The 13755-nt window shown below is 51.0% G+C and overlaps 1 protein-coding gene across 3 annotated transcripts in view; it reads left to right on the forward strand.

Moving 5' to 3' along the window:
* The window catches only part of CCDC85C (coiled-coil domain containing 85C), a 104425-nt gene that overhangs the window by 48483 nt on the left and 42187 nt on the right, over positions 1 to 13755 (forward strand). The gene's annotated exons all lie outside the window — the stretch shown is intronic.

Raw genomic sequence — 13755 nt, forward strand, 5'->3', positions numbered from 1 at the left:
CCCCAGAAGGTAGTTACTGAAAGGATGCCTGCACTGGGTTGTCTTATTTTGCCTTTTATGTGAGTAACAAAGAGCTGTTTGTGGAAATAAGCTCATCCTCTCCCTCACCTGGTTCTCAGCTGGTGCTGGGAGGTGGGTGCAGAGCAGCGCCAGGCGACCCTGTGCAGTGAGCAGAGGGGAGACGCCTGGGGCAACACGTGGGATCAGGTGGTCAGGAAAGAAGGGTTTTGGATCTGGGTCCTCTTCTGTACCTGGGTCCCTTTCTGTGTCCCTTCGTGTTGCCCCTGCTCTGCCCTGCTCCGTGTCACAGAGCCCTGAGCCCTTTCTCTGACTCGTGGATGTGATGCCGCAGAGCAAGCAGGGCTCCGTGCTGCAGCTTACTGCTGAGAGCCCACGCTTCAAACCAAAATGCAGAACGTGTTTTCGAAGCCAAATGTGCAGAGGTGGCTCCTGTGGGTGCAGCTGGAGCGTCCGGGCCGAGGGCGAGGCGTGGAGGCAGCTCCTGGCCGTGCAGCGAGGTGAGCGTGAACCGGGAGCGCTCAGCCCAGTCCAAAGTGCTCTGGTGAGAGGCAATAAACCTGTTAATAAATAACAGCGAGAGCTGGCTGCGTTGCATGTTTGTAACTGCTGGATGTGTCCTTGGGGGAAACGTATCCTCAGGTCGGCACGGTCCTTTTGCAAAGCCGTAGCGAGTGTTTGTTTGGCTCGTGGGATCGGAAAATCTCCTCTGATCACCCGATCTCTGACTTGCTGTGGGATTGATTTTATCATCCCCGGTGGACAAACGCCTGGGTTGTCTGGGTGGGATGTGTCCCACTCATGTTCCCCGTGCAGCGGGGTGGCTCAGCGTCCCCTCAAAAGGTTCGGTCCCAGGAAGGTCTGGCTGTGTAGGGCGCCTCCGAAAGCTCCTGGGTAGGGGTGGTAGCCAAGATGATAGCAAAGTACAGTCATTGGGGAGATTTCTCTTTCTAAATGATCACTCCCACTTTTATTGTAGCGACGTTGTACCATTAACTTAGCTAAAACAGTTGTTATTTCCTATTGTCTCATCGCATCAGTGCAGCCCGGTGATACGCTTTAATCTCCTCCTCCATCTTGTTGCTGCTCCCTTAAGCATTTCCTAATAGCGTGATGTGTAAGGCATTGTCTAGCCTTTCTTTCTAGGCATTAATTATACGTTTCCTGTACTCAGATCCTTCAACTCCACCACGTGGCATCCTGTGCAGGTATCTGGGATCCCTGTTACGCTCAGTTTTGGGCTATAGCACATTTTTGGCTGGCCTACCACTGTTCCCAGCTGGCTCTGACAAACCATCCACCAGCGCCTTGCAGCCAACGCATTACACTTGACAGCCCCTTTCCTGTTTAATTTCCTCTTGCAAATTCCCCTCCAGCTGGCAGGAGAGGGCTGCAGGTAGGGAGAGGGGTAGGGAGGCTTTCCAAAAAGAGCATTTCCCTTCACCCGTGTGTGAGAACACAGGCAGCAGTCTGTGCTCCGTTTGTGGGATTTGATGGCAAAAAGGGCTCCTTTGTGCCCCCACTCCTGTTGCCCACCAGCACCTGCCGTGAGTCCCACCTCCGTGGTGTGTTTGGGCTAGCAGCCAAGCACCTTCCTTGTCACGTGTGGGTTTTTGTCCTGGTGACTTGCCTGCTTCATCCCAAATGTGTCTGAACCCCAACGTCAAGCCCCTGTGCTGCAAAGGTCTTCACAGCCTGCTGGAAGGGGACGGGTCCCCCTGGTGCTCCAGCCTGCAGCAGGGATTTGCTTCTTGGCTGGGACCCCAAAAAACTCCAGGTCACTGGGAGGGACCAGCACATCAAAGCAGCTAATTGCAGAGCACACCTACATCCCAAACTGAACCAGGGCTGAATGTCGGGACCTGTGCCGGTGCCTTTCCTGCCTGGTGTGAGCCACTTTGCTCTCCAGCAGTGGTTATTTTTGGCAAATAGGACACAGAGCTGGGCTTCTTCCTGCAGCCTAGCCAGGTTCCATATCCTTGGCCATAGAAATTTGTGTCTCTTTGACACAGATGCACACAATCCCCAAGTCAAGAAGAGCTTAGTGTGCAGGGATTTATACGCTCTCCAGCGATTGCCTTAAGCCATAGGCTTGTGGCTATTTTAGGTTTTCTCTCTTTCTCTCCAAGGTTCTGACCAGAAATTTCATCCCCAGCTAAAAAATGCATGAAATTGGACGCGTTTCCATTAAAAACGCTCTCTTGATAAATCAGCATTTTCCATGAAAAACCACTTTCCCTAAGAAGTTCCCACTGGCTCCAGCCCCAAGTAGCACGGCAGGAGCAGGTGGCACCGTGAAACCACGCTGGGCAGGAGCCTCCTCCTGCCCTCTCCAGGCATGACCTGGGGAATTTCAGAGTTTTTAGGCTCTGCTGCTCATGGGGAGAGGCTGGGGCAGCCGGTGCTGATGCTGATGGAGGGGCACAAGTGAAGAAGGTGGGAAAAGGCCCCGGGTGTGAGCCCACCTCCCAGTGGGGCTTCCTCGTCCTTCGCCCCTGTGCAACCCAACCAAAGCCCAGCCGGCCTCCGAACCAGCAACTTGTGCTGCTCGTTTGCTTCTTTTTTTTTTTTGTTTAATTAGCTCTCCCAGCGTTTCACCCCATCCGGCTTTTCTTCGGCTGTCACTCTCGCCCCTTCTCCTGGCTGGGCCCAGCAGCCGGCGTCAGCGCATTCCTGAGCACGGGGAGGTTGTGCTGCTGCTGCCCCTTCTGCGCCCCGAGGGCTTTGATCCCGCTCCAGCCCTTTCCCACCGAGGCATCACTTTTGAATGAGTTCCCGCTTTCAGCCTCCTCCTATGCGGCAGACAAAGGGGGCCGAGGAAGGAGGGGGGGAAGGCTGTTTACCCTCATCAGGAATGGTCGAGTGGCCGGAGTCAATGGAGCTGATTTTTCATTAACCCAATCGTTAGGTTTTTGCACCGCCGATTAATTTTTTCCCGTTGGTACCGTGGCCAGCATCGTTCACACCTACAAGAACTTTTTAATAGGGGGCTCCCCGAGAATTGCAGGGGTATTTGAGGACTGGAAGTTCGAGGTTAATTTCTCTCTGGACTCGGTGGTAGAGGAGTTCTGAGTTTTAATTATCGCGCAGCTCGGATTCCTGACGGTTGAGGAGCGCGTTGGAAAGGCCGGTGCCCATTGTGTGCGGCGGGTAATTATGCAGTCCTCTCCCAGGCGCGCTGGGTTTATTGTCCAGAAGAATCTTCCCAAGCAAAGGGGGGAGCAGATTTACAACCAGAAATGCATTTTCAGAGCCTGCAAAAGTTTCAACGTGATGTTTACAGGGAAAGACTGCTGCAAATATTTAAAATCTTTTGTATTTAAAAGCAAAACAAAAAAAACAAAAAAAACAAACCAACACATTGATTTAGCTGATAATTGGCCTTTGCCATCTCAGGATGCTGAGGAAGCCGTTTTGTGAACTCAGGAGAGCCCTTCTGCAGCCGGGCTGCCTCGTGCTACCAGTTTCTAAGCTGAGTTCCTTCAAAGGCCACGGGAATTTCTGCACAAAACCTGCCGGCCCATTTGCATGTACAGCACTGAACGTAAGATTTACGGCCATCTGAAACCGGGCAGGGCTCCTTCCCGAGGAGGTAATGCTAATGTATCCAGGAGAAAATGCTTATGGATTCAAACAAACCTGAAATTTCAAAGCAAAACTCATTCACAAGAGCTGTATTTCACAAGGCTTTGGATTAACCTGATGTCTTCTGCACAGACTTGTGGTTAGGGGTTTGTCATAAAAATGGAGAAACTTCAGCAAAAGGCTGGTCAAAAATGATGAAGATTTAGCAACTGCAACAACCCCTCGCATCTTTCCAAGGTGGTATCAAACCTGTGGGCATTTGTGGGGGTTCAGATATTAGGGGCAAACATTTCTGTGGACATGGGCACGGCTGTCTGCGTAGTCTGCTTCAGACTTAATGTTGGCCTCCTGTGATGTAGGGTTACTGATTTCTGTGGAAAAGCTGGAAATCTTAAAGATGAGAGCTCTGTTTTTCAGGGGTACTAGCTCTGAGATCTCTAGCAGTGTTTTAAAACAGCCGAGTGTTTCCAGTATCACCTTCGTATTGCACACATCCCACTGCTATCAGAGCCTGCTCTCTGTGTCCTTTCACCTTTCTTTGCCAGCTGCTGAGCACTGAGGTGAGAATTTCTGCAGGGGATGGGAAACCAAAATGCGTGGATGGTTTCGGGTTATTAGATCTAATATACCAGTCAAAGACTGTATTTTGTTTTTGCCTTTAAATAATTGTGGTTCTTGCTTTCTGGAATTTAAGTGAAATAGCCACGGATTTTCTCATGCATTACACGGACAGGATAGTCATGGGAACCAGGCCTGAAGCACTGCTGGGGTCACCTAACTCATTCCTTTCCCCAGGGCAGACTCAGGTGTGCCTAAACCGCTCCTGACAGATGTTTGCCTACCCTGTTCATGAAAGCCATCATCAATGGCAGTTCCACGACCTCCAGGGGCCGTCTCTTCCAGCCCTTATGCATCCCTGCTGGCTCTTCCTGGGTGGACACAGAGAGCAATTATTTGCTTAATCTTTTTTTGACAGCCATTTACATACTTGAATCCGTTACTGTGTCTTTGTTCAGCTTCCCTTCTCCAGTCTGGGTTCCTTCAAGCTCTTCTGCCAGATGATGCTCTCTGCACTCTGATCCTCCTTACTTCTCTTCCCTGAACTCTTTCCAACTAGTCCACATGAGCCTTGAAGCGTGATGCCTAAACCTGGGTGCAGATCCCTAGTCAGGGTCACTAACAGCAGCGATGAAGGAGGATTATTTCCCCTGTTTACATACAGGGCTCTTGTTTCTGTGTCCCAGTGTGATCCCATGTCCCGCTTGGCACAGCGTGGCACCGATTCTTCTCCATGTTACAAACTGCGGGAGCCCCCAGGATCACTTTCCACAGAAGTGCTGTGCATGAGGGGTTGAGGGATGCTGCCACAATACCAAGGCTTTGCCCAGAGCACGCTGGCTGTGTGATGGGCTCAGTCTTCGGATGATATTATACAGACAGGGACGGGGCTACTGCAGCAGTAGCCAGCATCAGGTGGGCAATCAGGCTGTGTTTTGGGTATGGAAAGGAGGAATTAGGTAACAGGACTGACATAGGAGGCAATGCGTACAGCCTGTCCCCTCGGCTTCAGGGTTTTCCCCTTGGCCATCCCCTCGTGGTGATTTCTGGAGGCTGCAGCATCCATGGAGGTGCCCCAGAAGGAGGGTGCGGAGCAGAGCGGGCTCCTCTGCCCCAAGCAGTCACACCACCCCACAGGTTCTGGGTGGTTGGCAGCCACTAGTTTGGAGTTGTAGAAGCCACTAATCGGCTTCGGAGCTTTTTCTAACGGGGCCACGTGACCGTGTTACCAAGATTAAAGCAGCACGAGGAAGGAAAAGAGGCTTAAACAACTCAGGGTGCCTAGCAGGTCATTTTAACCTTTTCATAATCATTAAAGCTGCAGAATCCCATTAGCCGTGAGTGACTTGCAGCCCTGCTCCCTGAGCGAGCGCTGTTGACACAACTTGGTGCTCACCTCCCTCTGTCCCCAAGGAGGGGGCTTGTAGGGCCTGAACTGCAAGGAAAAGGTCTGGCTGCTCCCTCCTGGGCACCAGGGATGTCCATTTACCACTGAGGAGCAATACCCGGGTCTGCCAACAGCGGGGGATTTAGCTCTCTAAAATTAGTCTCTCGTCACTCGTGGAAGGTCCTGCTTAGGCCAGACCGTGGTAGCTCAGCCCTTGCCCATCTGCAGCAGTAGCAGGGAGGTACAGGATAAGGAAGATTAGGGTGATCTCTTAATTCGCTGCCTTGGCACTGGTCAACAGGCAATGGCGTTACTCTGCTGGGACTGGTGATAGCAGAAGCTCTTGCAGTGTTGCAGCGAGGCTCTGACACGGGAAGCAAAGCTTTTTGGCTGGAGCTCAACATTGACAGTGGAAGGGTGGATCCCTCCGATCCACCTCCAGCTCGGATGCTGTCCTGCTTTCTCTAGAAGTGCCCTTTTCGTGCTCAGGCAGTCCTTCGCTGAGCGCATATACGTGGTTGGACAGCAAATGGCTTCTCTGAGAGGCTGAGCAAAAAGTGAAATCTGCCTGGTGTCATGGAGCCGGGGTGGGTGCCGCACGTCCTGCAGCACCTGGAACCGATCCAGGGAGCACCTGCACCCTCTGACAGCAGAGGCTTTTGTATGCACGGGGCAAGAGAGCTGCAGCTCATGGAAATCAGCCTTCCCCCGTTACATGTGCACCAGTCAAGACTGTCTGGCTGTGCATATATTGGACATTAATATTTCTAGCACCGTGTTTACTTATTGCATCTAATTACAGCCTGCCTGCTCTTGCTTGAAAGCTCGTTCTGAGGCTGAACCTCAAATAAACCCCACGCTGATTGTTCTCTGAGTGTTGTCCACAGCCAGGCATTAAAACACAACTTGTAAAGCAAACACAAATCTTTTACTAGCTTGTTTACCTTGAAAATCTCTAGAGGACAGAAGGAAAGATTTCCCCAGGAAGCCTGGACTACTTGTGGCTTGGCTCATCTGTCATGCAGGCAAGGAGAACAGGTCGGAAATGTGGCTGAGCATTTTGGGGCTCACTGCATCATTTTTTTTCCCTATGGGAAGACAGCAAAATGCTCTCCCTTTCTCCTAAGTAGGGATGTAAATAAAGTGAGACTGGGGGAAAGTACAAGCTGTATCAGCAGGAGCAGAGGCTCTTCACGTTGTATGGGGGTGTGTTTGAGCCCTGCCTGCTCTTGCCCTCTGCCAGAGGTGAAGTAGCACCGGAGAAGCCACCCCACCAGCTGTCCCTCTGGGAAAAGGGGAAGTGCAGTGTCAGGCTACAGGATCGGAGACGTTTCACCACCCTCTCAGTTCTGTTTCCCTCTTCCTCCTTGCACTCTGTGCTGCTTTATTTACCCCTTCCCATTAAGCAGGTTTTACAGGTCGAGTGGGTTAGAGTGCTGGGATGCAGGAGATCTCCACCGGCTCCTGCTTTGCTTTGAGGTGATAGCAGGGTGGCCCTGTGGAGGCTGTAATGTAAAGGTCACCAGGCAAAAAAAAATAGGAGATACCGGTCGGCACTTTCTGAAGAGACAAGACAGCTCTCTCCTGGCTGCACTGCCATACCGAGCACACACATGCACATGCTCCTCCTTTCCTATCAGCCTTGTCCTAATGAAATCCCGATAAGATATCGGGAGCTCTTGAGCTCCTGGTGACAGTGGCAGCGGGCAGATGTTCAGTGCTGGAAGGTGCTGGCGTGGCTGGGAGACGGAGCGGGGAGCAGCAAAAGCTGAAGTCAGAGCGACCTTATCAGCCTCGTCCAGGCTGGCTGGAGGCTGCTAAGCTCCCAGACAGGCCTAATGGGCTGGAACTGAGTTGGGAACGTGTGGGCTTGGAAAACTTCAGAGCTCTTAGCTAGAGACTCGCTTGGAAATGTTAATTAAATAGCTCCAGTGGCATCTGTCCCATCCTGCCGGGGCAGCGCTGTGCAGCAGCACAGCCTTGCTGCCAGCACACATCCACTGCTGTGGGATGGTTAAAAACGTGTGTGGTAGGCTGAGGCTGGATTTCTGGTTTTGGATTGACAATGCCCTTCTCTATTGTTTTGAATAATGGTTTAATACCTATTCTATACCTGAGACATCGTCTGCACCTTAAAAATATGGTCCTGGTATTTGTTTGGACTAAGGCAGTGTCCGTTCAGTAAAAATCTGCTCAAAGTGGGCTGGGAGCCTGTGTCTGCCATATGCCCTGTTGTGGCTTATTCTCTGATTGCATCCCAAGGGAGACCCCAGATTGTGGCCAAGCTCCTCCTGGAGAGGTGTGGTGCTTGGGGTTAGCAGCAGCTGGTATTTTGGACCTGAGAGCAGAGAAGGGGGTCACTGAGCTGCTTCACCTCACTGCTGGCTTCCTTCTTTTGGCTTTTACCTGCCTGTTGTCTGCAAACCTGCCCTCCCATCCACTCACATGCTGTCCCAGCTGTGGTTAGTGATGTTTTCAACAGGGACTAGCTGGGCTGGAGCCTGGGTGTCACGTCTGCTCAGGCAGGAGAGCTGCCTTTGTTCAGCGGGACAGGGGCTGGTGTGAGGACAGTGGCCAAGTCCCTTGGATGCCAGCAGCATCCTCCGGCTGCCAGAAGGGGAGGTTTAGATTGGACATCAGGAGGAATTTCTTCATGGAATGGGTGGTCAAGCTTTGGGGAAGGCTTCCCAGGGCACTGGTGGAGTCCCCATGCCTGGAGGTGTTTCAGAGATGTGTGGATGTGGCACCAAGGGACATGTCAAGGGACGAGGGTTCAGCGATGGGACTCAGTAAGGCAGACTGATAGTTGGACTTGATCTTGAAGGTCTTTTCCAACCTAGATGATTCTGTGGTTCTATGAATGGGGTTTTGCTGATGAGAGCAGAAAGATGGGGGCTGCCTAGGAAAAATCAAGGGTTGGGGGCTTCTCCTCTAAAAAGTTTCCTTCAATGGCAAGATATAAAAAGGTGTGGGTTTCATCTGCTTCCTAGCTGCTCTGAAAGAGCCCCGTTGCCTTAATAAATCAACTACTCTATGAGATGTAACCACTGGCCTATTTTTCAGCCTGCTTGTCTGAGTCAAGAAGCAAAACCAGCAGAGCAATAAGAATCTGAAATATTGTGCTGAAGAGCAGAGGTGTGATAACAAAACTGCCGACAGACAGCGAAGTGTTTTATTGAGCGCAGGTGAAGTTCTTTCTCTGAGATGATCTTTGATGGAAGAGGAGGAAGGAAAAATATCACCATCTCATCACAGGAGGGAGAACGAGGCAGCTGGCTGCAAGGTGTGAGCTGGGCAGAACATCGCTCAGTCCCACATCTTTCCTCCTCGGGTATGGGTTTGGGAGAATCCCTTTAGGGTCACTGCTTTTCGATGAGGACACTGACAAAGCAGATATAGCCGTGCTTTGCTGTTGTAAGTCGTGCTTTGTAAATGTAGCTCCTGGGGAGAAAAGGCAGCAGGAGGGGTTCTGCATTGCCCACGCGGGGTGCAGGCACTGTCCTGCTGCCACTGAGGCAGCTGGGAGTCAGCATCCTCCTCTCAGACTGCTACCCTAACCTTTTCTGGCCTCTCTGTTGTGAACTGTGCTAAGTAAAGGCATTACCTTCCTTCTCATGTCCATCTAAGCACTGAAGTAAGGAAGGCCTCGTTATAAGCAGGTCTTAAATAAAGGTGGCTCGATGCCAGCCTTGTAGCTACAATGCAAGCCTCTGCTCCGCGTGCTCGTGGTTTTGAGAAATAACATACACGGAAATAAAAACATTTCCGTTGTTACTGTCAAAATAAATGTATAATTCATCTTACTTACCCCTCAGACAGATTTCTCTGAAATCTCAAATGAGGATCGGAAAGGCTCCAGTGTCTCCAAGTGTCTTTTAAAATGACATTGCTCTGTGCTCAGCAGGCTTAGGGATTGTTTTGATTGTTGAAACAGTTTCTAATTTATGCTTTAAAAAAGCTTCAGGAGCCAGGCAGTTCCCTGCTCCCTTAAAGGCCTTTTAGTTAAAACAAGGTAGAGCGATTTGTCTTGCCTCAATTTAGCAGTAATGAGTATTAAGTGGTTTATCTACGTGGAGAAAAGTTACTCAGCGAGATTACATCAAAGTTGAATTACACCCGATTCCAGATGGAGTGTATTTTTTAAGACGGTAAATCTTGAGAAGGGTGGATAATAACAGCAATGCTCCTTCGCGGGCTGGAATGTGACTCTTTTACCTCTCACGGAGATAATGTGAGGAGCTACGTCCAATTAGTTCTTCAAAGGCTTCATAGAGAAATGGGACTTGAGGTTTTACAGCTCTGCCAACAGTTTGGCTGGAAGCGTTTACACAGCATAAGTGAGCGGTGGCTGATTGCGACAGCAGCACGATTTCCACCGGTGCTGCTTGCGGAGGTGGCGAGGTGGGTCCAGCCCCAGACTGGCTTTTATTGCTGAAAGGTGCTCCTGGTGTGGTGGCCGGGTAGCACCCGGTCTGACGCGTGACAGGGAGGGTGGAGGTGGGATGTGTGGGGTTTTGAGGGGAAATTCCTGCTGTCTGGCCTGCTAGGGGAGGTGTTGCTCATGCAGCAGCTGCCCGTGACCCTGAGGAGTGTGACAGGAGGAACACATTGATCCCAGATGGCACTGAGGGCCACAGCATCCTCCTGAAAAGCTGATCTGATGTATGCCCACCATCCTTGTCTGCTTATGTGGTGACAGACAGAGCTGACTGATGTCCCACCCTGTCCGACCAGGCCGCTGGCCTTGCACCAGCAGGCGGGGGCAGACATAAAGCTGGTGCCACGCTGCTACGGGAGGTGCTGTGGTACGTCCCGGTCCCAGCACCCAGGCCTAGCAACCATGCCGCCAAGGAGAGCGCGTTCGTGCTGAGGGTGAAGCATTCCTCATGGCTGACGGCAGGCCTTGACAAGGTGGTGGGACCATCCATTTAATTCTTAATGAAGGGGATGAGGGGGTCCAAGCCGTCAGCATTCCAGCTCTGCTGCCTCTCCTGGGTGGGTCAGCGGGGCCATCCTCAGCCCACAGCTGTGGGGGAGGCAGGCAAGGGGGGGAGACTCGCTGATAAGAGGAAGGTCAGAGGCAGAAAAATGTTGGGAATGTGTTTCTTGATCTAACGTGGGAGAGACTCAGCCTGGGGTTCTGCTGCCGAGCCCTGGAGTGTTGCTGCTGGCTGTCAGGAGAGGTATGGGATTCTTTAAACCTGAGATCAAGGTGCAGATGGCTTGTGTGGCACCCACCTCAGCACCGGCAGGTCCAGAAGATGGAGACCATTCATCTCTGAGGGCATGGTGAGGGTGGTGATGGCTCTGAGCATGGTTTCTTAGCCTTTGCTGGAGATAGAGCATCTTCTGCTGACAAAAGAGCTCATTTGCTTTTATCTCCTTGTATTTTACATTGCTGTGGAGTGTCTTTAGGCTGAGGTCAGATCTCAGATGTAGTCTGGGGTCGAACAGCAGTGTTTGAAGAATTCTAGCAAATCTCAAACAAGCTTTTAAGACTGGAGGTGGTTGTGGAGTGCACTGGTTCCTGGGGATGAAGGGGTTGCCTCCCCAGCACACCCACAGAATACGTTTTTCTTTGCAAGGATAGGAAATAAAGTAGAAAATTATTTTCTCCCCATTTACATTTCTTGGTCAACTGTGGTCAATTTTCGTGGTCAACCAGCCACTCATTCCTTGTAACTCCAAGGGCCTGAACACAACAGCTTCTGCGTCCCAACGGGACCATTTAACATTACATTCCTGTAGCTGTTAGCAATGCTGAAGCCACCACAAACACACGAGAAGGGTTGCTCGTGAGGCTCGGTCTGTCGCCTCCGTTTTGGGCCAAGTACCCTGTGCTCCAGGTAGAGCTGCACAAAAGGGCCTCCTGCAGCTTCCCTGCCCACCATGGACAAGGGACTGGGAGAAGGGACTTGTCGAGCTCAGAAATAGTTCCCATAAGCTTTTGTTGTTGTTGTTGCTGCCCTTTGTGCACAGCGTAGCGTGGTGGTCTGTATCTGGCACAATAAGAAGTAGTGATAAGAGAGTACAGAGGTGTGGGGGGCGCTGCGTGGAGCGGGCTCCCTGCTGTCCGGCTGCTAACAGGGGAAAGGTTGCTTAAAGATTGATTATTCTGGAGCCTGTGTGTGACCTGCAACACGTCCTTAGCATTATCTAGCATTTTTGCACTTGTTTATGCAAGTGTTGCTGCCTGTGCCATGTACGCACGCAGAGGCTGTGCTCAGTCCAGAGGCAGGCGTGGGCTGAGCCTGTCCTTTGGCACCGCTGTGAATCCTTCCTTGGAGCTGCTTCGATTGCCTCAGTGCTACGAGATAAAAATCAGGAGCTGATGTCTTGGGATTGCTGCTTTCCTTGGGTAAGGCACTTACCTCTGCTGCTGCCCCAGCAGCATGTGCTTGCTTCCTGCTGGGGCTGGAGCACGGGTGGGGAAGGACACCTTATCTGAGCAGATCTGCAGATGGAGCCTGTTGTATCCAGCACACAAGCGGAAAAGGTGGAGTCCTGAGGTGTCTTCAGGCTGAGCCGGAGGCTGTTCTGGGAACTGGTTAGCCAAATGGGTGTTACCGGGCTGGATTTAGGGGTAAGTAAACAAAATGTAGTGGGTAGAGGAGGTGAAACTGTGCTCCATGAGCTTTAAGAATTCCCTGATCACCCTGATGGAGGGCAGGTTCATTACTAATTCAGTAAGTTCTTTAAGCTGGAGCTGAAATCTTGCTGACTTAAGCAGAGAGCTTTTGTAGTGTTGTAGTCTACACATCTCTATATGCATGGCTGGATTCACAACACCGTTGGCATGAAGCCTTAGCTAGGAAGGTGAGGTGCTATGGATTGATCACATAACCTGCTTCGTTTGCCCTCCTTTCCTCTGATCTGAAGACTCCTCCTGGGTTTGAGCTGTTGTTGGGCAGACGGTTTGCGATCCCTGCAGCTGAAGGTGATGCTGTTGTGAACCTCACGGCCACTTAAACTGTTGGTGGAACTTGCATAGTTCCCTATGGTGTCATCTTTTTTTTTTTTTTATGAGGATTTATTTGGATTTCCTGGATTTGCACAAAATGCAATCAAAACAAAGAAGCGAACATGTTTTCTTTGACAGTGTGCGCACTTTAGCTGGGCACTTGACTCCAGTGGGTCCTGCTGTTTTTTTATGTGTGGTTTGGCTCTTGCCTATGGTAGCACTTTTCCAAGCATATTCCAATTTTTCTCTTGAACGGTCAGAGCACTCCAAGTGCTTAGCAGTAGCTTTTCTGCAAAACTACCCAGAGAGTCGCCAAGAAGCAGCAGTCAGGCTTGCGCTGAGTGCGTTTGGCAGGAACTGGCACTGGGTAAGATAAGCTTCTTGGCGTGGTGCGAGCCTAAACCTTCCACATGTGCAGGTGCAGGCATTTGCGTGTGGAAAGCTGTAGCTGCTGGTGCCTGCTGGCCATGCCGGGGCTGAGCCCAGGGTGCCGGCAGGCAGCAACGCGCGGCAGCATCAGCGCAGTTGCATAACGCTCGCTTCCTCTGATTCATGCTCAGTGTGAAGTCCCGTGGCTGAATAGCGGCTTTCGCAGGCACTCCATAATAAATGAAACGAGGAAAATAGAATTCCATTTCACAGAGCCCTTTTAACAATGCAGAAACCATTCAGTTTCTTTTTTTTTTTTTATTTCTTGTGCTAAAGCTGCAAAACTCGCTCCCTCTTGTCCTCCTGCTGCAACAATTCGCAGCCTCTGCTACCAAAATTACAAGTGGAAGGGAAATATTACAAACATCCAGATGGATGGAAGGAACTATTGCAAACTGTTAAGCTGTAATGAAAGTGGATAAAAGGTTTCCCCCAGGTTCCTTTAATTTCTTCTCTGTGAAATTTGCAAATGTGGTGTTTCAAAGTGCATTTCAAAACCAACCCCGAATGTTTTGGACAGCAGTAAGCCACCCACAGTGCTCACTGGCAAATTATCTTCGGTGCCAGGTCTGCTATCTGGTGCTGCTGCCTTACTGTAGTGGTAAACTGGCCATTAACTTCCTCCAAGTCGAGTATCACCATTTTACGTGGGGTTACACTGTACTGTAGTTTTCTGTTTAGGGTCACATGCTTCCATTAGAAAAAAAGAGATCTCACAGGTGGGCATTTTGGTGGCACACTTCAGGCTGTGTGCGTGCTTCAGCTTGGTGGCCTGGCTGTATACCTCGTGCCCTGGTGCAGTGATGGCAGCTCCTGG

Source organism: Anas platyrhynchos, chromosome 5, assembly GCF_047663525.1.
Source record: "Anas platyrhynchos isolate ZD024472 breed Pekin duck chromosome 5, IASCAAS_PekinDuck_T2T, whole genome shotgun sequence".
NCBI lineage: Eukaryota > Metazoa > Chordata > Aves > Anseriformes > Anatidae > Anas > Anas platyrhynchos.